The 22,045-nt window shown below is 41.5% G+C and overlaps 1 protein-coding gene across 1 annotated transcript in view; it reads left to right on the top strand.

The window, feature by feature from the left end:
• Positions 1-9,170: 9,170 nt before the first annotated feature.
• The window catches only part of TRPV4 (transient receptor potential cation channel subfamily V member 4), a 107,835-nt gene continuing 94,960 nt past the window's right edge, over positions 9,171-22,045 (top strand). Inside the window, exon 1 of the mRNA XM_089684099.1 lies at positions 9,171-9,401. The gene's annotated coding sequence lies outside the window, so the exon portion shown is untranslated. The remainder of the gene's footprint in view (positions 9,402-22,045) is intronic.

Genomic DNA, 22,045 nt, shown 5'->3' with positions numbered 1-22,045 from the left:
CGGCACTGCTGGGCACAGGTGGGTGGCACTGAAGGGCATAGGTGGGTGGCACTGATGGGCACAGGTGGTTAGCACTGCTAGGCACAGGTGGCTGGCACTGATGGGCACAGGTCGGTGGCACTGCAGGGCACAGGTGGGCAGCACTGATGGGCACAGGTGGGTGGCACAGGTGGGCGACACTGCTAGGCACTGATCATCAGTGCCCTGATGATCAGTGCCGATCACTTCTATGACAATTTTCACAGCATGATGAAAGTGCAGCCGATAACCTGCAACTGTATTTACCCAGTGATCTGCTGTGTCATTGGACACAGCTGATCACATGGTAAAAGGCCGCAGTGATTGGCCGTTTACCGTATCCTATGATCAGCTGTGACAGTCAGAGTCATAGTTTTGTTTTAGCCCAAGTTCACACTGATGTGGTGCGGGATTCGCAGCAATTCCCGTGCTTTCCCCACACACTGCATCACAATCGCACTGTGTTCATGTGATCTGTTGAAGGTGTCAATGTTAAAGTGTTACTAAACCCACAGTATTAAAATCAGTCTGTATATGCAGTAAAACATGATTGTTAGACCAGGGGCGGACTGACCATTTGGGAACTCGGGCACTGCCCGAGGGCCGAGGTCAGTAGGGGGCCCCATGAGATGCCCCTAGTACCTTTCATAGGCTTTTTTGGGTGTGGTTTGAGTGTGGGTGAAGACATAGGGGCCCCATGAGTTGTCAGTCCACCACTGTGTTAGACTCACTGTGGAACCTAAGGGGTTAATCCTCCACATTGTGTAAAAAGGCTGTTTGATCCTGTCTTCTTTGATCCTCCCCTTCTTCCACAGTCCTCAGTCCATCTGCCATAGTACAGAGAAGCATGCTCCGTTTGGTGTGTATTGCTGGAGATATTTTTTTTTAAGAGAGTGCATGTGATCAGCACAGGGCCTAGTAACAGTGTCCAGACAGATGGTCAGGGGTCATGCAGGACAATCAAGAAAGAGAGAAAACTCCTCCTACAAGCTTTAACCAAGTGTCTGCTGGACACTGATAAAAGTTACAAGACTGCTCTAACTACTGATGAGAAAAGGCATCTACTAAAATAATTGCATTTCCATGTTCTGTGTGAGGAACAGAAGTATTTGAACGCCCTGCGATTTTGCAAGTTCTCCCACTTAGAAATCATGGAGGGGTCTGAAATTCACACTGTAGGTGCATTCCCACTCTGAGAGACAGAATTTACAAAAAAAATTCAGGAAATCACATTGTATGATTTTTAAAGAATTTATTTGTCTTGCACTGCTGAACATACGTATTTGAACACCTAAGAAACAGCAAGAATTCTGGCTCTCAAAGACCTGTTACTGTGCCTTTAAAAAGTCCACCTCTACTCCACTCATTAATCTAACTTAGTAGCACCTGTCTGAGCTCTTCAAAGATACCTGTCCACCCCACAGTCAGTCAGATGCCAGCTACTACTATGGGCAAGACCAAAGAGCTGTCAGAAGACACCAGAGACAAAATTATGGACCTCCACAAGGCTGGAAAGGGCTACGGGGCAATTGCCAAGCAGCTTGGTGAAAATAGATCAACTGTTGGAGCAATTGTTAGAAAATGGAAGAGGCTAAAGACGACTGTCAGTCTCCCTCGGACTGGGGCTCCATGCAAGATCTCACCTCGTGGGGTATCACTGATGATAAGAAATGTGAGGAATCAGCTCAGAACTACAAGGGAGAAGCTGGTCAATGACATGAAGAGAGCTGGGACCACAGTTTCAAAGGTCACTGTCGGTAGAACACTACGCCGTCATGGTTTCAAATCATGCATTGCATGGAAGATTCTCCTGCTCAAGTCATCACATGTCCAGGCCCATCTGAAGTTTGCCAATGACCATCTGGATGATCCAGAGGAGGCATGGGAGAAAGTCATGTGGTCAGATGAGACCAAAGTAGAACTTTTTGGTCTAAACTTCACTCATCGTGTTTGGAGGAAAAAGAAGGATGAGTTGCATCCCAAGAACACCATCCCTACTGTGAAGCATGGGGGTGGTAACATCATGCTTTGGGGGTGCTTTTCTGCGAAGGGGACAGGACGACTGCACTGTATTAAAGGAGAGGATGAATGGGGCCATTTATTGTGAGATTTTGAGTAACAACCTCCTTCCCTCAGTCAGAGCATTGAAGATGGGTCGTGGCTGGGTCTTCCAACATGACAACGACCCGAAGCACACAGCAAGGATAACCAAGGAGTGGCTCCGTAAGAAGCATATCAAGGTTCTGGATCAGCCTAGCCAGTCTCCAGACCTAAATCCAATAGAACATCTTTGAAACTCCGCATTGCTCAGCGACAGCCCCAAAACCTGACAGATCTAGAGGAGATCTGTGTGGAGGAGTGGGCCAAAATCCATGTTGCAGTGTGTGCAAACCTGGTCAAGAACTACAGGAAACGTTTGACCTCTGTAATTGCAAACAAAGGCTTCTGTACCAAATATTAACACTCAGGTATTTTTCTCAGGTGTTCACATACTTATGTTCAGCAGTGCAAGACAAATAAATTCTTTAAAAATCATACATCATGTGATTTCCTGAATTTTTTTTTTAATTCTGTCTCTCAGAGTGGGAATGCACCTACAATGTGAATTTCAGACCCCTCATGATTTCTAAGTGGGAGAACTTGCAAAATTGCAGGGTGTTCAAATACTTCTGTTCCTCACTGTATAGTTAATGTAGGGTCCTGGGTTTAGTCACACCTTAAGTTATTGACATGCCAAAAAACAGGTTGCAAAACACAGTGTGATTGCCTGAATTGGATCACATAGGTGTGAACACCCATGCGATCCAATTCCAGTGTGGCAAAAAAAAAGGTGCCTGCACCTTTTTTATGCAGATGTGGCGCGATTTGAGCCATATAAAGTGAATGGGCTCAAATCTACACAGAATTGCATGTGATTTGTATAGAAAAGCGGTGCGAATCACATGTGATGTGACAACGTGAGCCAGGGCTTGCACAGCCAAAGTATTCATAAAGCATTTGGATAGATGGAGGTCTTGGGGGACCCATTTACACAGCTGTGTTTTAAAGCATGTGTTCTGTGTTGTGGTTTCCCTTAATAAACGTAGTGTCTGTTCCCATCCTAATACTGTAGTGGAATGCGTTATGACATGTCTGTTTTTTTCTGTGTTTGAATATGTTGGGAGGCCCAAAGAAGTAAATAGCAGCACATAAAGTTGCATTTAACATGCAAAAAGTATTAATAGCTGTTAAACCCTATCCGCTGCAAATTCTGAATTCCAAAGCACATTGAAAACGTGGGTCAAAAAGCTCCGAAAAGGAAACACATGTTGACATATCTCCCAAATTTTTGAGATGAGAATGATGGACACCTATCAGCAAATGTAGGTAGGCATAGAGCACGCACCCCTGCTACGCCCCTTAAAAGAGAATTGTATATATAAAACAAAATGTCAAAGCCAAAAGTGCTTTTTTAACCACTATTATTCCTTTATACTGGCTTTTGAAGTTTACAAATGCAATTTAAAAACTGGACCAAAAGTTTAGCACTAGGAACCACTTTTCGAAAGATAAATAGTGCATTTTATATACGATATAGATCAGACCAAAATGAGGGACAAATAAGGAGGATCGAGGGACAGAAGAACTTTGTTCCAAATGAAGGATAGTCCCTCAAAATCAAGGACAGTTGAGAGGCATGCGTTGAACGCACCTGCCTACTGTAATGCTAACAAAAAAATGTACCTCTGCGCATAGGCCTAAAGGGAGCCTTGAAGGTCTCTGATATATACAGCATTGTGGAATTTATTTCATGTAGCTGATTTGTCCCAGCACAAATCTAAAAAAATGTTACAAACTAGCTTGTTACGTGATTGCTGTGGAAACATGTCAAAGCTTACCCATGTATCGTTTTATTCCAATGGGAAAGCTTGTTCATTTAACTACTCTTAGCCTAGGGAGGACTTCACACTGCCCTGCTGTGCTTTGGCTAAAGTGCAGCTAACCTACTGTTTTCATGCAGGTTAGCTGTACTTTCCTATATACTTCTGTCCTGCGGTTTTGATGCGCTTTGTACCTGGAATAAAATGATACATGGGTAAGCTTTATCATGCTTCCACAGCATTCATGAATCAAACTATTTTGTAACATTTTTTTTACACTTATGCAGGCCTGGAAAGCTTGCAAAATGTGCTGCTCTTTAGCAGATGCATAGGAGTTACATTAATTCTTTAAGGCACCCCCATGTATGGTAAGACGCCCACATTTCCATGTGTGCCAAACCGCATGGTGCTGCAGATTCTGTGCAATGTGATGAGCATTGCCATACAATTTTTGGCCATTTCCTTTAGATTTACCTTCAACTATGTAGTGCAAGGGCCTACCTGATTGGATACAAACTGAAAGTGTTGTATAGGTTTGACCTTATGTTATACAGTGGGGGAAATAATTATTTGATCCTCTTCAGATTTTGTAAGTTTGCCCACTTACAAAGAAATGAAGGGTCTATAATTTTTATCATAGGTGTATTTTAAACGATAAAGACAGAATATCAACCAAAAATGCAGAAAAAACACATAATACAAATGTTATACATTGAGATGCAGCTCAGTGAGTAAAATAAGTATTTGATCCTCAAGAAAAACATGACTTAGTACTTGGTGGAGAAACCCTTATTGGCAAGCACAGAGGTAACACATTTATTTAAGTTGCCTACCAGGTTTGCAGACATCTCAGGAGGGATTTTGGTCCACTCTTCTTTACAGATCTTCTCTAAATCCTTAAGGTTTCTTGGCTGTCACTTGACAGCTCGAAGTTTCAGCTCCCTCCATACATTTTCTATAGGATTAAGGTCTGGAGACTGGCTAGGCTACTCCATGACCTTCATGTGCTTCTTCTTCAGCCACTCCTTTGTTGCCATATTTTGGGTCATTGTCATGCTGGAACACCCATCCATGACCCTTCTTCAGTGTTCTGGTTGAGTGAAGAAGGTTCTCATTCAGGATTTTACAATACATGGCCCCGTCCATTGGCCCCTCAATGCGGCAAAGTAGGCCTGAACCTTTAGCAGAGAAACAACCCCAAAGCATAATGTTTCCACCTCTGTGCTTGACTGTAGGGATGGTGTACTTAGGGTCATAGTCAGCATTTTTCTTCCTCCAAACACGGAGAGCCAAGTTAATGCCAAAGAGCTCAATTTTGGCCTCATCTGACCACAGCACTTTCTCCCATTCCTTCTCTGAATCATTTAGATGTTCATTGGCAAAAATCACACAGGCCTGTACATGTACCTTCTTGAGGAGGAGGACCTTTCGGGTACTGCAGTATTTGAATCCATGAGGGCGTATTGTGTTACCAATGGTTTGTTTGGTGACTGTGGTCTCAACTGACTTGAGATAATTCACAAGCTCCTCCTGTGTAGTTCTGGGCTGATCCCTCACTTTTCTCATGATCATTTTTACCCCATGAGGCAAAATCTTGCATGGAGCTCCAGACCGAGGGCGATTGATGGTTATTTTGTATTTCTTTCATTTGCGAATAATCGCTCCAACAATTGTCTCTTTCTCACCAAACGTCTTGCTGATGATCTTGTAGCCCTGTCCAGCCTTGTGTAGGTCTACATTCTTGTCCCTGATGTAATTTGACAGCTCTTTGGGAGTATTCCAGTCAGGCTTCATGAGGTACGGAAATGGCCTACACTGATGGTCTTAACCTTTGGTAAAGGTGAGCTATTCCTAATAGACAAGTTTGACAGGTGGTTCCTCCTGTCAAACTCAACAACCCAAATTACATTTTCCACAGCTACAGCATATGTTTGATCCCCTCCAGCTGTTTGGTTAGGCTTTTTGGGGGTGGCAAAAAATGTGTCCAAACCACCCATTGTGAACGAGGTCTAAGGGTAGTATTCTGACCACCATTGTAAGGCCTCGTTTACACTTAAAAAAATTTAAAAATTTGTTTTTTCTTACCCCCAACTGTGATGATCCCAGGATCGCTGCCACCAATATGTGACGAACGTGGCGTCAGACCTCAGCCCTTCTCACCAAACTCATGACCGAAGGACTAGCCAATCTAAAACCGCGATGTCACGTGAGTTACAATGCCACACCCAGCTGCACCCTGCACAACGATTTTACAGCTAATTGGACCACAAACTATGTACCGGCAGCCTGAGCGATTGTTACTGGGTCAGGTTAATTACGCAATTAACCCTTCACACTGCCACCACCTCCTTTTTGTACAGAGAAAGAGGAAACTCGGCAATATCAGCTATAACACTATAATGGTTTAGATAATCATCTGTATAACACGGTCACCACAGGCCAGTTATACAGAGGGTTAAACAAACACAGTAGCGCTCTTTTAGAGGCAGGAATTCGTAAATTGCAATAAAGAGCTATAGAAACAGTTCAACACTTTCAGAAGGAAAGATTTATTACTAAAAGGTCAAACGGGTGCAGTAAAGATATTTACAGAAAAAAGATGTAACCAATATATATATAAATATACAGAGAACAGCAGCACAGCAAAAAAGTAACAGAAAGGAGGTTAAAGGGTTAAAGTACTTGCCAAAGTCCTGGGTTAGCAGATCAAGTTTCAGAGCGAAAGGGCTGTTTACCAAGCTGGTTCTGATGTTAAACGGGAGAATTCTTCAACTTCCTTCTCATAGGCCTAACATCCCATTTTGCAGTTCCCCTGGCAGGGGGTGTCTCTGAAGTCAAAGACCAATACCCCTTTTAGGGAGGGATCGTCTGGGCGTGGACCTAAACTAGAGTCAAAATCTCTTATAGTTCATATTTTGGCTCATAACTTTCCCTATGCACAAGTGAGATTCCACCTGCGGGTAGATTATTATGCAGATGCCTCTGAGGAGCGGGTAGATATGAAATATGAAATACATATTTGAAGGGTTCCAGAGATGTAATTTTCTGCTTTTCTATGTATTCCAGTCAGGGAGTGTGACCTACCAAACTGTTCGTCTCCTCGGGGCCAATCTGAAGATATGCCTGATTTTTATGTAAGTCTCATATTTCAAGATATGAGACATAGGGGAAAAATTGATTTTAAAAGTGTTATCTGGTTTCCTGCTTCTCTGGAATGCCTTGAACTCCTGGGAAGGCTTGCATTATATCTTACAAGGTGCTATATGGCACAGCTCTCTCAGACAACCAGGCACCTCGCTCAGAGAGGTGTTTTATAGCTCTGGGCTCCATGCTGTGCTCTGTCCTGCCGTGACACTGCCAACACACACAACCAGATGTCACTGTGGCTGAACAGAGAGGAAGGGGGGAGAATGAGGGACAACATGGGGATTCTTAACAAAATGGAGGGTTGGAGCAAAATGATTGAACCGCGTCCATCTCTGTGTGTACGCTTGCTACACCAACCTCTCCCCTTTACAGTGAAAAATAAAGGGGAGCTATTGTTATCTTTCCTTCAATGGTTCCCGACCCTTGCCTGGTCTTTGACTGTCTTCATTAGCTGGCATGGGATGATGTCACTCCTGTGCATGTGTCATCCTGGCACACAGGGAAAGGCCGGCCATGTAAGCTGAGCTGCGCATACACAGCTCAGTTTGCATCACTGGAGTAGACAGTGAGTAGGCAAGTAGGTATATTTTATTGCAGAAAAGGCATTGCATGTCTCTTCTGCAATAAAATCCTACCTGCTTGCTATTTGTCACAGTGCTTTAACTGCTTTCCTGCCGCCCTATAGCAGAAATACTGCTACAGGGCAGCAGGGCTGTGAAAAGTCACGTATATATACGTGATGTTGCAATTTGCCATTGGCGGTTTCACTGAGTCCCGGACGGTGATTCCCCGCCAGCACCCGGCGATCGCAGAGTATCACTGACGGGGCAGAGGTCTGTATGTAAACAATACAGATCTCTCCCCTGTCAGCTCCTGCACACTGCTTTGTATGGCTCTGCATGCATAGCAGAGCCATGCAAAGCAGTGTCCTTACACAGTGAAACATACACACAGTAAAACAGCACACAGTTAACCCTTTGATCGCCCCAGATGTTAACTTCTTCCTGCCCAGTGCCATTAGTACAGTGTCAGTGCTTTTTATTAGCACTGATCACTGTATTAGTGTCACTGTGGATGTCAGTGGCAGTTAGTCAGTTCCCCCCCAAGTATCAGAATGCCTGCCGCAGTCCTGCAATAAATCACTTACTAGTCTAAAAAAAAAAAATTCCAGTTATATACTGCCATTTGTAAACGCTATAACTTTCACGTAAACCAATTAATTTACACGTACTGGGATTTTCTTTTAGCAAAGATATGTAGCAGAATACATTTTGGCCTAAATTTATGAGGAAATTTTATTTACATTTTTTTTTACTGAACATATTTAATAGCAAAACTCATAAATATTGTTTTTTTTCTCAAAATTGTTGGTCTCTTTTTGTTCATAGTACAAAGTGGAGGAGGGTGTACACATGCTGTGGCTGTGATGCTTTACGACACAGCAAACATGATCCCTGCTGTGGGACTGCAGAATGGAGGTGCCCTATAGGTGGGGGCTTTGAAAGGTTAAAACAGGCAATAAGCCCCCTCACTACCTGACACCCTCTGAAGCAGGGGCGGACTGACCATTTGGAAACTCGGCACTGCCCGAGGTCAGTAGGGGGCCCCATGAGATGCCCCTGGTACCTTTTTCATAGGCTTTTTTGAGTTTGGGTAAGGACACGGGCCCCATGATCCCCTATTGCCCGGGGGCCCCATGAGTTGTCAGTCCGCCCCTGCTCTGAAGAGAAGTCCAAACGTGGCAATGCGAGCATAAGAGTCGTATTCTTCCTACTGGCCACCAACGTAGAAGGCAGTTTTACCATTAATCCCTGCTGAGTAGATTTTAGTAGAGGCCCCTGAGACCAGGAAATGGTTTTAGGAATCCCTCTGAGGTAAAATGGTTGAGAAAGGCTCAATGGTTTGTGAGGAACTACAAGTTCCAGCAGAGTGTGCTGAGATTTCTGGAAAGTCCCCAATGAATGCTCTGTGGTTTCTTACTAGGAATGTGAGTGATGGAGAAGTTTAGAAGACAACAAGCTATGTGTACAGAGAGGGAAGAGGGATGTGAGAGCAGACATGGGCGTTATTAGAGGCTTGGGAGGGAAGTCAGTCAGGAACAGGGAGGAGAAGGAGGGGAGGGTTGTGCAGTGTGGAGGAGGTGAGCAAACTCCATACACAAGGACAGGTTGGGGGAGAGGTTGTGTGTGTGGGGGGCTCCTAACATGCTCTGCTCTTTCCTGCACTCTCCCAGCTGACGCAGGCACTGTGTACAAAGGCTCAGTCATTCCATTCTGGACAGTCTGCTGAGCTTGGGACTGACTGTCCGCATCCAGCACCTAGGGAAGAGCACAACTTCACCGGGAGCTCTCTACTCCGACCACCTCTGCACTCCAGGTATGTACTGAGGGCACACTCCCTGCCTTCTCAAAGCGGGAGCTCTCTTCATACTGACATCCATTGCTGGGACAGAGGAGAGCTCAGAGCAGTGCTGGGAGGGAGCCCTGACACAGCCCTTCACAAGGGTGATGGGAACTACTCAGCTCTCTGGCTGGAGACTATTTCGTGTGTGTTCATACTTTGTGTCCATTGGTAATCTTCTCAAGGAGAATGTTCATTGTGTAACCCTGTACACTGGTATTATAGGCTTCTATTCATTCTAGTATCAGCACGTTGTGACTTCCAGTGTTTATTACTTCTAGTATTGGTAGTTTATAGCTTCCGCCATTAATTACCTCTAGTATAATGGCTTCCAGTTACTGACTTCTAGTATCAGTATTTATTACCTCTGGTATTGGTACTTTATGACCTCCAGTATCAGTATTTATTACCTCTAGTGTGGATACTTTATGGCTTCCAGTATTTATTACTTCTATTATTGGTAGTTTATAGCGTCCACCATTAATTACCTCTAGTATAATGGCTTACAGTTACTGACTTCTAGTATTGGTATTTATTACCTCTATTATTGGTACTTTATGACCTCCAGTATCAGTATTTATTACCTCTAGTATGGATACTTTTTATGGCTTCCAGTATTTATTCTAGTATTGGTACCTTATTGCTTCCGCCATTACCTCCTAGTATAATGGCTTTCAGTTACTGACTTCTAGTATCTGCATTTATTACCTCTATTATTGGTACTTTATGACCTCCAGTATCAGTGTTTATTACCTCTAGTATTGGTACCTTTATTGCTTCCAGTATTAATTTCTTCTAGCCTAGTACTATGGCATCCAGTATCGGTATATAATACCTGTGGTGTTGGTACTTTTAGGACTTCCAATGTAAGTATTTATTACCTCTATTATTGGTATTTTATGGTTTCCAGTATCAGTATTACCTCTAGTATGGATACTTTATGGCTTCCAGTATTTATTCTAGTATTATGACTTCAAGTATTATTTACTTCTAGTATTGGTAGTTTATAGCTTCCACCATTAATTACCTCTAGTATTACGGCTTCCAGTTACTGACTTCTAGTATCGGTATTTATTACCTCTGGCATTGGTACTTTATGACATCCAGTATTTATATCCTCTAGTATGGATACTTTATAGCTTCCAGTATCAGTATATAATATCTGTGGTATTGGTACTTTTATGACCTCCAGTATCAGTATTTATTTCCTCTAGTATGGATACTTTATAGCTTTCAGTATCGGTTTATAACATCTGTGGTATTGGTACTTTTAGAACTTCCAATATAAGTATTTATTACCTCCTAGTATGGATACCTTATTATTTTTTTCTAGTATGGATACTTTATGGCTTCCAGTATAAATATGTATTACCTCTATTAGTGGTACTGCGGCTTCAGTATCAGTATTTATTACTTCTAGTACTGGCACTTTATCTCTTTCAGTATTAATTACCTCTAGTATTGGTACCTTTTTTTACTTCCAGTATTAATTACTTCTAGCCTACTATTATGGATTCCAGTATCAGGAATACCTCTTGTATTGGTACTTTTAGGACTTCCAGTAGAAGTTTTTTTAATTATGTCACTGACATCCCCAGTGACACCAATACAGTGATCAGTGCTTAAAAAAAAAAAAAAAAACCAAGACACTGTACAAATGGCACTGGTCAGGAAGGGGTTATCATGGGCGAGCAAAGGGTTAACTGTGTGCTGGGTGTGTTTTACTAGGGGCCGTGTGTTTGTGCTTCACTGTAAGCACACTGCTTTGCATGGCTGTGCACAGCCATGTAAAGCAGTGTGCAGGAGCTGACAGGGAGGAAAACTTTTGTTTACATACAGTTTTCCCCATTGGAGATGCTCAGCAATCACCGGGTGCCGGCAAGTAATCACCTGCTGGGACCCGGTGATTGACAGCCGCGAATGGCGGTGCGGGTAGGGAGTGTGCCGCCTCATGCACGCCCCCTACCCGGAAATTCAAAATGACGTATATATATATGTGATTTTGTGCACCCTTGCCGCCCTGTAGCAGTATTTCTGCTATAGGGTGGTTGGGAAGCGGTTTATATTTATACTTGTATAGCCCTGTCAATTTACGCAGTGCTTTACATATATATTGTACATTCACATCAGTCCCTAACCCTTAAAGAGATTAAAATCTAAGGTCTTTAACTCACATTCATACATACACATACTAGGGCCAATTTTAGATGGGAGCCAATTACCTACCAGCATGTCTTTGGAGTTTGGGAGGAAACCCACGCAGGCACAGGGAGAACATGTAAACTTCAGACAGGTAGTGCTGTGGTTGGGATTCAAACTGATAACCTTCGTGCTGCTAGGCAGAAGTGGTGCCCACTAATACATTATAAGCAGTTACAGCAGGTTTTCTCCCTTTTGAGATAAAGCTTTTACATAAAAACTAATCATTGTAAGCACCCCTGTCAGTGGTAAAAAATAAAACAAATGCAGCCATCACATCTAAGAATTGGTATTTTGCAGTATGTTTGATTTTATGTTTAATACCACTTTAAGGCCTCATGTTGTGGGTGCCTGGGGCCATGTGATGTAATCGCCTGGTTTACCTGTCAGTTTTTCATATGGAACTGATCGTAAGCTATGGGCAGGCAGATGTATGTGGATTTGTGTCTGTTTATATCATCTTACCTCCGACCCCATCCAAAAAAATGGACATGGTCTGTGTCCTTTTTATATTTTTACAGCCCTTAACAAGAATGAGCAATCCAATTTGTGAATGGGGGAGAGTATCCTCTGACTCATCAGACTCTTGTCCATTCACAGGTTGTATTACAGGCTGTAAAAGCAATGAAGAAATGTTTCTCATTGGAAGAGAGGGAAGTCATCAGGACTTTTTTCGCAGCAGCTTACTCCCGAAGCTATTCTGTTATGCTACAACCTGTTGGCTAATTATACCTGGCAAACATCATGAGCACTTCCATACTTGTCTGGTTTTGTTTAGAAAATGTCATTTATGAAGTCAGGTCAGTTCAAGATTTCAGGTCCTCAAAGATTTTCACTTCCTTTAGGAGATCAACCAAGGTAGAGTATGTCTGTTGAGTGTGTTTGTGTGTGTGTATATAGCTTAGTTTGCTCATATTCAAATCAATATGCAGAGTAGAAACAATGCTTTGCATAGAATTTATTTAGCACAAATATGTTGTGCATGAACAAAAGCTATGGAAAATGTTACATTTGGTGGTAACATTACGGCTTGGAAGTGGGGGGAAAAAAAGAGAATAGTGGCAGGTGGATAACAAGAATTTGCTATGAATGTGAACTGTTATTTACTTTCATAATAAACTCCATCCAGTATTTATTTAGTTGTGCACAGTGTGGAGAAGGGTTAAAATGTCCAGAGATGTTTCACTTTGCTGCCTGTCCCACTACCCATGGTCAATGAGATGGGAAATCATCCCAATAAAATCCTAACAGAGGCTGTAACCCTTTATTCTTCCAAACATGTATTTATTGCTGCCCGAGTTTTTACCATCAATTTGTGGGACAGTAACCATTGTCATCAATACAGGTTACAATAAAGTATAGGATATCCTCCTCAATGACTAATAAAGAGGAATAAAAACCTGAGTGATTCTAACCATCTCCCACGATATTAGAAAAAAAAAAGGAAATGAAAAAAAAAAAAAATCAGCAACCTGGTACTATTATGAATTACCACAGTATTTATTTGTTCTTTTAAAATATGTAATGCTTCCTGTCAAATGCAGATGAGGGAGAAGTAGGTTATTCAGATCAGTTAAACAGGGTGCTGTGCATCTTAATGCATACGTACATGTAGTTTTATTGTATTAAAGCTGACTTGTATGGGAAACGCTCAAAAATGCAGCAAACAAGAGTCTTCCCTAAGGCACCTCAGTGTCATGTGTTGTAAGCATATCCCACTGAGAACAGTTCTCAAGCACATTGACTATTCTGAAAAATGCAGATATGTGCCTGAACTGTACCTAATGTGAATGAGCCCAAGTGTTTACTCTTAAAATTCTGACCGTCTCAGGTTTCTTTTTTTTGTTTTGTTTTTTTTTCAGTCTGTGTCCTTATTAGAGAGATTCCCCTCACTTGCCCTCCTAACAACCAAACAGAAATGCTAATTTTATTTTAAAAAAAGTTTTGGTTGGAGTTCTGATTTCCCCACAACCATTTCCTAAAAGACTTCAACCCCACCCCAGAGCCTTTTCAATCTTGGGTCATGCTGGTTTTGTTATTAGCTCAGTCACCTAAACCCCTCTCCCAGTGCCAAACAGAAATATCTAATCCTCTCTGGATCCACACAGTGCTTCAGTATTGGTAAAATATTCCCTTCGCATCACACGGCCCCTGCAGTTGTCCTAGTCTCCATCTATAGGTGACTTTTGAGGGAATTAGATTGGTGCGTACACTTTACACAGCAGTGACATGTGCCACAGCTGATGAAATCCTAAATTAAATACATGTAATAAACCCCAAAAATTATTTAAATATCCAAAAATAAATTAAAAATAAAATATTATGATAATAAAAATAAGTCACTCGTGTCCAAAATTAAAGTCACTCCAATCCTTGATTCCAATAATGCAAATTTTCAGATCCTTTAATATCGCGCCCTCCTATTGGCTCCCAAAGGAAAATATGTACCTCAAAAAAAAAAAAAAAAAAAAAAAGGAAAACTCATATAGTGCATTAACTTTATAAAAAATCAATTATATACCATATGCACTGTGCAACTTAAAAAACGTGATGTTTAAAGTGAAAAAGGGAACACAGTGTAATAACCGTGATGGTGTGTCACTCTGTGAATCAAATAATCCAAGTGACCATTCAGTGTACACTTCTGTAGTGTAAGGCATAAATACACTTACCAAAAAACGCCTTATCAATACTGTGAAATAAGTATCACGCTCCAACGGATTTCTTCCAAGCTCAGAATAATACTCCTTACAATGTCATCAACCACCTTCTCCTAGATGTCATCATGGCTTTTAAGGAAGTACTCCATAGTACTTTTAGTACCCATGCTCCTCTGCTGCCACTTCCATCAATGTCTCCTCGCTGCAGCTCCTTGGAGCTTGTGCTTTTCAGTATCCTGCAACCTCATCCTTCCTCCTGCCTATGTTTGAGATCTGCAATAAAACTTCAAAAGCCGCTCGTAGACTAAGCCTGAACTTTGTCAGTGAGCTTCTGGAGCTGGTGCCAGGGCTGGCAGCTTATGAACAAGTAAGGGGGACCCAATCTTCTTCCAGTGGCTCTTTTGAGGCTAAGTGCTACACATTTTATTATTTTGTACAATCGCATCAGTTCCTGCCCTCAAAGAGCTTACAATCTAAGGTCTATATGTCAAAGGCATGCATACACATCATACCTTTTTAGACAGGAGCCAAGGAACCTACTGTAATGTCCAGCACTGTGTGTATAATATATATTATAGGCATTTTGAAGAAATTTAATCTTCAGGGTTTGTTTACAGCAGTCCACACAGAAAAACTAGCCGAGCAGTCTGGTATCTGTTCTATATGGGAGGGAGATGCTTAGCCTTGCATTTTTATGATGCAAGCCACCCTTCCTTTTTTTTTTTTTTTCATTTTAGAAAGCAGAATCGTGGCAGCCCTGGAATTGCAGTGGATGTTCCCAAGCTTTGAAACCTGAATTTAGAGGCTCTCTTCCCAGGGGATTAAAGGATAAGTCCACCTTGTAAAACAAAGAAACTGAATACAAAACTGAATACACAGGCAAGTATAAAATGACAGGAAGTATCAATGAACTAGCTAGAGTGCTCAACAGCACTCTGGTAGTTCACTGAGAACCACAAGCCGTAAGTCGCCAAGCCTGATGGTAGTTAGTTTCCCATTCACAGAACTCTGTTAATGAATGAAGCTACGGGTGGGCAGAGCCCTGCACGGCTGCATCTTTTTAAAATTGTGGTATCAGGGACTTGGGGGTGTCTGTTGGTGGGCACAGGAGCAGCTGCAGCAGTACCATGTTACACCATGAATACGAGTGTTACAGAAGGTGCACTTATCCTTTAATTCCTGCACAGTATAAGCAGTTAGAGAGGTCAGGAATAGCGTTCAGTTTTAAAGTACTTTTACTGCTTCTGAAAACTTCAATGTCAATTATCTGGGCACAGGTGCACTTTAAAGCTCATCATTCAGCTTCAGACTTGGAGTGTCTAAAACCACCTCAAAGTGAATCTGAGGACAGACCTATACAAGTAACCACGGCTAGGTTTTGCTCTGGAGCGATATGGCCTTCTGTGTACATATGCCATTTATTCCAAATTAAAACTGGCATGTATACCCTTTTATAGTTCCACCACTTGTGGCCATAGTTAGACCGATATCTTCCCAAGTTTAGACCTGTGTCTAAACTTCCATGCCTCTGGAAAGATATCCATGTTTGGATCACTTATCAGAGGGGTTTGACAGGTGGTGAGAAGGTGATGTGATGCCTCCTCACAGGCTGTTTCATTCCTGTAATTGCTGCACTAGTGCACAAAGTTGCGGGCCATTTGCAGCACTTCTCTATTCTTTTGAATGGGTCCCGTTCAGCAGGCTTACTGCCACCAACAGTGACCGGAGAAATAGTTTTTACCATGGGCTCGAAGCAAAGCATTGTGACTGTTGCATGTGAACACTCCTCAGCCCAACTGTGTGTTTTTAATGCCAGTCTGACTGAGGCCTTAAATACCTCAGTTTGCTCTGTGTTTCTCTGGAAAAACAAAAGCATGTTATGCTTGCTCTGTTATTTCCCTCCTGATGAGCAGCAGTAATGTGCAGCCCCATCAAAGAGTGATTATCCAACAAATTAGTTCCACACTGATAAACTAGGGGTTGACATCACCCAGTCATATGAAATCCATTTGCCATTGTTCACAGTGTGCAGGTGCGACAAAGGGTGCATGCGATTTTGTGCATTTCTACACATCATGTTTAGGGCAGCCTATAGTTTCAGTTGGATTTCTCTAGGTTGAAGAAATGTGCAAGATTTCCCTGACCCTTTTTTAAAAAGAACTTTATGCAGATGCGCATGTTGGCAAGATGCATGGGGGTGCCATTAAGAACTAATGGCACCACTGCACGTTGGCTAAAGAGTTATGCGTTTTTGTGCATTGTAAGAAAGTATGGATTTTGTGCTGGTTCCACAATGCACAAGTGTGACCTTATGTTCATTATTCACCAGCTGGCAGTTTCCCATACAAGCTTGTATCAAAGTGGTTGCTTTGGGGCAATATAGACTAGGTTTTTGGGGCACAAAAAGAAAATAATGGGTCCAGCTGACTTGCTCAGCTCTCATCCCAGAAACATGTAGAATATAGACCAAAAGAAGAATAGTGGGATTTTAACCTGTGCTGAAAACCTCTCTTCAGAAAAAACTCATAAAGACCTTTTCATAAAACAAAAAAACTTTTTTTTTTTACAAAATTCTTTAAAATATCTTGAGGTAAGATCCCCTAAAAACCACACACATAAAGGTAAACCATTAGCAGCTCAGCAACCCCCAACATAATCCCCTCCCCCCCAATATAGATCTTATCGTAATAATAATAGTATAAAAAAATAGAAGGGGGTTAATTGTGTAGATGTTATCCCAATGCATTTCCCAGATAGCTTCTTCAGGGGTTCAAGAGGTGCAATTCATTGTAACTGAAAAATAACCACAGAGGGTGTTTAACATGGGCTGATGGATGGCCCAGCTAAAGTACTAAAGGAAAAGCTGCAATTTTACATATAACTTTTTTAATTTGCTAAACGTTTCTTATTTTCACAAGCATTTTTTACTAAAGGTAACCTGTGCATTTGGATTTTGTTCTATGCTTAAATTGAATTGTCAAGGTTTGCATTGAAGTTCGAGTCGAGTGTGTGTGGCCTGATTTCTTGTGTGTCCTTATTTGTGATTTTATGCAACAGTAGTTCTAATCCCAGCACATGTACAGGAAGCGCAAATGAGATAATTTAAAATATGCATGCCTTCTACAATACGTTATTCTTCTAAGGTCTGTCTGATTGCACAAACTAGATAAGAATCCATCTCCTGCACGCCATCTCTCTGCTTCCCACTCACATTTAAATATCATTTATATATAAACACATACTGGATGTAATACCCTAAAAGGAAAATTCTTACTACATTGTGTTTAGAATAACAGCTGTCTGAGAGCACAACTGCTATAAACTTTTATTTTACAGAAAATGGTAGACAAGATGTTTTTTCTTATTTTTCCCCTTATTACCGACTAGTAGTTGTAATAAAGTGATATTAAAGTCTGAAGAGTGTTTGTTTTTTATTAAAGCTTTATTTTTTATAAAAAAAAATACTTACCTGCTCTGTGCAACGTTGTTGCACAAGGCAGTGCCTTAATTCTTCTTTGATCGTCCTGTCAGCATTCTCTGCTCCTCCTTTCTTCCATCTGCTGCCATAGCAAGCCACATTCTATGTGGGCCCCTGTATGGAAGTGCTCCGCAGCTGGACTGTGTGTGTCCATAGATACACTCATCTTTGACTTGGCCACGCTCTCTGCTAACTCTTCACAGAATTTGGGTTAACATCAGCAAGAGCCTATGGCCCCACTGCAGCCTCTGAATCTAGAGAGGATGAAGAAAGTGGGGCCAGTACTGGATAGTGAGAGGTGTCAGAATAAGTGGTTGGGGGGAAAAGCGTGTTCTGATTTACCTCGCCAGCATCCAGCCTTATGGATTAAGTGACAGTGTCTGCTGATAGACCCCCCCCCCCCCTTATTAGTTTTGGACTTACGGCAATCAAGTGTGGCATCCGGGCACAGCAGACTGATCTTGCAGGGACTTAGGTGGAACATGAACAGCTTTGGACAGTGATATAGGTTGGGGTGTAGAGACAGTGAACTGCAAAACAATAGGGTTTCCGGGGTAGTGGTGGTGGGGGGTAATGGTACCTTCCCCATATGACAGAGAGTGATCAGTCCCTACCCAGGTAGGTTCCGACACCTGAACTTACCTGGCATAGAGTCCTGCAGCAGGGTGGCAATGAGGCATCATGGGTAATTGAGTATACATTGATTGTGGGGGGGGGGGGGGTTACAGACTGGTCCTTCCAACTTAAAGGGCAGGTGACAGCATCTCTATAACTTAAATATAATTTTAGGTGAGCTGAAAATATTAGCGTAAAGTACACTAACACATAACAGCATATTCCAGGTTAAAGGTCTGATTGCGTTACAGAGTAACCTTGTAGGTGTTTTCTATGTTTTAAAAATCAACCAGGAGTTTTACAAATGAGTCGTCTTCATGTATGATTGCTGGACAAATCTGTTTCAGATGATTTTCACAAGATATTTTAAATTTTATATTTGATTCTTCTGGAAGATTTATAGTTTTATATGGTTTTTAAATCATCTGTAGGATTTTATATCAAAGCACGTGTGTGCCTAATGTTTGATGATGTTCTTTAAATACACTATAACTTTCCAGTTGGTAATATCCAGTACAGATATTTTGCAGGTCTTAACAGGTGCTAGAGACCAGTGTCGTCATAATCCAGAACCTTTACATGCAGTTTTAGAAGTATCGTTTAACACATTCCTGACTTCTGACAAGAAAGGTGCTGTAATGTACTGAACGCCTGCTTGTATGCTAATATTAACAATTTACTATATCCTAAATCTAGACATAAACACAAACGTGACAAAGAAATGTGAACTAAAACTGATGTGGCTTATCCTGCAGAGACTGTCCATTAACCTGTAACCCTCATATGCTAATGTTAAAGGCGAAGTATAGCCAATGTGTTTTTGTTTTTTGCTGTACTTCTATGGCTCACAGGAGTGCAGCTAGTTCTGCACTCCTGTGACCTGTTTTCAGCTGACAGAGGGCTGTAGTCACAGAGCCGATTCAGGCTCTGAAAAGATCTCGACCATATGGTTGAGATCTGCCCAGAAACCTGGACTGGCAACTGGCTCAGCCTCTCAGCAAGCCACTGAGAGCCTGAGCCAGCTGCTCCTGCACCCTCCACAGCCCAGTGCTCCAGTGAGTGCTGGAGGGGCAGAGCACCAGACAACTGAGTGATCGTGGTGTTTGATCGCTCAGTTCTCTATTCAGTGCTGCCAGGGGACAGATGCAGTATTGGATCGATGCTGCATTGCATCCACCTAGGTGAGTAATGTTGTTTTTTTGTTTTTTTTTTTTCTAATTCTCTTTTAACCCGTGTTCATTCCCTAAAATACAAGGCAGATGTGCATAGCAGAAATGTGCATATATACAGCTCTAAACTCTAATACAGTGGGGGAGATTTACTAAAACTGATGCAGCTGTGTATAGTAACCAGTTGGCTTCTAACTTTAGCTTTTTCACCTAGGTTTTGACAATAAAACCCAGAAGCGGATTGGTTACTATACACAGCTGCACCAAATTCTGTGTGCACCAGTGTTCGTAAATGTTTTTCACGAAATGCATTGGGCAGAGCTACTAGTTAACGTCTTGCCGCCACTTCCAGGACTGGCAGCTATCTCAGTAATCACACTCCTATTATACAGTCCTTTTTGTGGCTTCACTTGGTGAGCTTTTTTTTCACCCAGCTCTCTAAGTGTTGATGGCTTTCTGAAGAGTAGGTTCACACTGCTTTTGTAACTGAGGAAGTCCAACAGAGGCTGTTGGCTTTCATCTTTTACATGCATTGTTTACTGATTACATACATGCAGCTTGGGAGTTGGTGAATGGGAATTGATGGTAGCTGGTTAACACAGGTATGTTATATCAGTTATTATCCTTTATTTGGTGGAAGAAATAAATGAACACGTGTGTTTTCATCAGTGGGCTTTATTATATCTCCTAGATTGTAAGCTCGAAAGAGCAGGGCCCTCGAATCCATCGTGTATTGTATTGTTTCTGTCCTTTCTCATGTTCTGTCCCCCTGCTATTGTACAGCGCTGAGCAAACCCTTTGGCGCTGTATAAATACTATATAATAATAATATTACAATATGCTATTTGTTCTTAAAGACAGTTTCTTATATATTCACTTGAGTTTAGTGGTGCACCAAAATCGAAAATTCAGGATGTGCTTGGCCGAAAACCAAAACCGAAATGGACAGTTTTGTAAATTTTCAAAAAAGTTTAATGTGGCTGGTGTTTTTGCATTGCTTTCACTAGGGAGCGGTTTTGCATTGAAGTCGCTAAGGGAGGAGGGTTTGCATTGAAATCGTCAAGGGGCGTGACTTTGCATTGAACTCTACGGCCATTATCGGCATTTTTTTTTTTTCTATTGGAAAAATGTCAACCCTTTTTTCGGGGGCCGATATTACTATTATTATTTATTATTATTATAATACAGTATTTATAAAGTGCCAAAGAGTTTGCTCAGCGCTGTACAATAGCGAGGGGGACAGAACATGAGAAAATACAGTAACAATACAATACACGAGGGGTTCGAAGGCCCTGCTCTTTTGAGCTTACAATCTAGGATATATCTGTGCATCCCTACTTGAGTTTATAGTGAATTACTTTTTTGTGATTGCTTTATTCTTTTCACTTTTGAGCCTTTTTAGTAATTTTTGTTTTCACATAACTCGTGATCCTCTGTGATATTTTGTCTTCTATAATATCTTGTTGACCATCGTTGTTTTTTATTTTCTCCTTAATGTGGACAGAATATGTCCCATCCTTTAGGGTGGTCTAATAGAAATGGATGTATACATGTACTTGTGGACCCTAATGGCAGAGACATGTATGGAATAATGATTAGATGGTTGAGATGGCCATACACGAGATGAGCATCTCCTGGGCAGGTACATTAAACACATTTGAAAACATGGTCTGCTCGATGTTCCCTGTACAGGTGTACCTCGGTTTACGAACGCCTTGGTTAACGTAATTATCAGTTTACGAATGAAAATCCATTGAAAATAATGGCTCGGTTTACTATTTTTTTTTTTTCGCAATATGAATGGATGAATTGGTTTTCAATGCATTTACAATTTTTTTAAATCATGTCCCTGTACAGTACTATGCCTTTTTAAAGTGCACTTTAAAAAGAGTTTTGAACAGAAGACTTTTTTTTTTTTTTTTTACTTTTTTCTGACCTCCGAAACGGATTAATTGGTTTTCAATTCATTTACGTTTTTGTTTTTTGTTTTTTTAATCATGTCCCTTTTTAATGCCTTTAAAGTGCACTTTATTATTATTATTACAGGTACTTGTATAGCGCCGTCAGTTTACGCAGCGCTTTGTACATTCACATCAGTCGCTAACCTTCCATATAATCTAGGCCCTAGAAAAGGAGTTCTAGATAAATGTCGCTTGAAGCAAAATGGATTTTCTGTTTAAACTCAAGGGCACACTATGGGTTAAATAAAGGCTTTACCTTCCTCCACTTTGTGATTAGGGACTCTGTTTTTTTGTTTTAATTGACCTGATAAAATGCTATATAATGGTATGAACTGTTGTATATGTAAACAAGGTTTCCAACAAGTGAGGTACTAATGCTGTGTCCATGGGACATTTGTGGAGTGGAACAGCAGTATATATTACCTCCTGAATTGTTGTAGTGTTGTTTTTCATCCTGAAGATGAACTGAGCATGTCCAGAAGTTTAGAGGCGCCGTGACGTCACAAATGTGATAACACGTGTGCATGATGACACACGT

The sequence above is a fragment of the Staurois parvus genome, unplaced genomic scaffold (assembly GCF_062004578.1).
Source record: "Staurois parvus isolate SC_StPar_1 unplaced genomic scaffold, SC_StPar_1.0 ptg000336l, whole genome shotgun sequence".
Classification (NCBI taxonomy): domain Eukaryota; kingdom Metazoa; phylum Chordata; class Amphibia; order Anura; family Ranidae; genus Staurois; species Staurois parvus.
The sequence above is the reverse complement of the archived record's forward strand: the minus strand, read 5'-3'. Positions and strand labels throughout refer to the sequence as shown.